The sequence below is a fragment of the Neofelis nebulosa genome, chromosome 1, assembly GCF_028018385.1.
Source record: "Neofelis nebulosa isolate mNeoNeb1 chromosome 1, mNeoNeb1.pri, whole genome shotgun sequence".
In the NCBI taxonomy this organism is placed as follows: Eukaryota; Metazoa; Chordata; class Mammalia; order Carnivora; family Felidae; genus Neofelis; species Neofelis nebulosa.
Window position 1 is genome coordinate 137,402,510 of NC_080782.1, and position 2,170 is coordinate 137,404,679.

Here is a 2,170-nt window from a genome sequence, read left to right on the forward strand (position 1 = left end):
AAATAACCTCAGGTTCCTGGGTTGATTAACACTGACGCTGAGGGGAAGGGGGAGGATCAGCATGAACGTGGTCGGTGTCGTAGCTTGCACTGATTAAAACCCTCCTTGTCATATTCTATATCGCTGTACTGTAGTTATAGTAAATGTTCCTTGTAATGCATTTTCAAGTACAAAAATTGCTTCAGAAAAGAGCATTTAGAAAACTAATTCTATTGAAACCAATGAAGTGTTGACACATTGCCTGATGCAGATTTGTTTAAAGAGGCTTGTTTTAAGTTATAAAAGTACAGTCCTAGAGGCAAAAATCAGTGAGTCCTCAGTCTAGCGACGGAGAGAACAGTAGAGCAGTATGTTCAGCCAGCACCCCCTCATTAATCCTTTCCCGTAATTCTATCCTAGTCACCTTCCCCCTTGCCTGACTCTATAGAATTTCAAACCTGCTGCCAGCCCGGGAACTCGCTCAGAAGCCATTCATTACTCAGGCAAGGCATTTATAATGTTTGCTGATGTGTCGGTGAATAGGAACACAGTGTAAATCTGGACTGAAGGGTGCTCTCTTTGTCATCTAAATTGCTCCTATGCAATGTGTTCCACAAGCGTCAGAAATCACCGGGGGTTTTGACACGCTCATCTTTTCTGAACGTAGCATTTCCCTCGGCCCAACCTTGGGAAGAGAAAAGGATGCAGACTGTTTCCAGCTGAAAAGGGAGATAGGGCGCTAAGTAAAGAGCTTATTATTTACCTCGAACTAGGCCACCGGCTCCCACAGAAACCCTTCAATGCCTGCAGCCCCCGCTAAAATCGGACTTGACGGTGGGCATCTCTGGCATCCTAAACAGGTCCCTAATGTAACCTAATTACATAGTTTGGGGACGAGAGAGTGTCAGGGAAGGGAGGGAGTGGTCCAGCAAAGAGAGCTGTTCCAGTCTTTAGGTGAAAAACTGTGCCTAGGGAAAGACATACCACGTTCATTGTTGAGCAGTGGTTTCAGATTTCAGAGCTGCTTTGCCCTGCGATGATATTTAGGGATGTCTACCAAGAAACGTGTGGACCCGGGGTTTCTGGCAGCGTAGAGGCTGGCACTCCTTCTTTTGCTCACTTGGGCGGCACATTCATCAGATTTGTTATGGCTACTTGTATCCATGGTCGTCTGTCTGGAAACCTGAGTGAGTCACTGTTTCTCCAGATTCTGTGTCTGCTATCACCAGGACATTCCACAGATGTTAGTTTTTTGTTTGTTTCTTTTTTAATGGAGGTGAAATTTATATAACATAACATCAATCTTCCAGCGGCGTTTAGTACCTCCACAGCGCTGTGTGTAACCGCCTCTATCTGGTACCAAAACATTCTCATCGCCTTAAAAAAAATTGCATGCCCATGAGGCAGCTATTCCCCTATCCCTTCCTCTTCCTCATCCCTGGTAGCCAATATTCTGCGTTCTGTCTCTATGGGTTTACCTCTTCTGGATATGTCTGATAAATGAAACCATGTAAGATGAGGCCTTTTATGTCTGGCTCCTTTCACTCAGTGACAGGTTTTCAAGATCCGTATACATTGTATCACTCCTTTTTATAGCTGAATAATGCTCCACTGAATGGACATACCACAGTTGTCCATTTATACATTAATGGACGTTTGGGATGTTTCCACATTCTGGCTGTTGTGAATAGTGCTGCTATAGACATGTGGGTGCATGTATGTGTTGAGTATACCTGCTTTTGATTCTTTGGGGGGCATATACTTAGAGGTAGAATTGCTAACTCATATGGCAATTCTACACTTACCATTTTAAGGAAACTCCAGACTGTTTTCCACAGCACAGCTTCATGTTACATTCCCATCTGCCATGTGCAAGGCTTCTAATTTTCCCACATCCCCACCAACACTTGCTATTTGTTTTCTATTTCTTATATCCATCATGTTGGGTGTGAAATGTAGGTATCACCTCCATTGGACCCTGGCCCCGGGGCCTATGTACAGCTAGGAGGGAGAAGAGAGCACAGACCAGTCCTGGGGCAAAAGTTTGAAATAGAGTGAGGGATTGGCATTCCCCATGTTCTTGCTATAAGCCTTTCCTACCACTTAAGGTCTTCTCTTCCTGCCAACATACCTATCATATCTGGGAGCTGTGTTAAGTACACAGCTTCCCTCCTCTTTCCCTTCATCCACC

At 44.6% G+C, this 2,170-nt stretch overlaps 1 long non-coding RNA gene across 1 annotated transcript; it reads right to left on the reverse strand.

The window, feature by feature from the left end:
• Positions 1-429: 429 nt before the first annotated feature.
• Positions 430-1,934, reverse strand: LOC131516493 (uncharacterized). The gene is made up of 3 exons (XR_009264119.1): positions 1,785-1,934; positions 964-1,356; positions 430-698 (listed from the first exon to the last, which is right to left on the reverse strand). It is a non-coding gene; the product is annotated as an uncharacterized LOC131516493 (long non-coding RNA).
• Between the last annotated feature and the right edge of the window lie 236 nt (positions 1,935-2,170).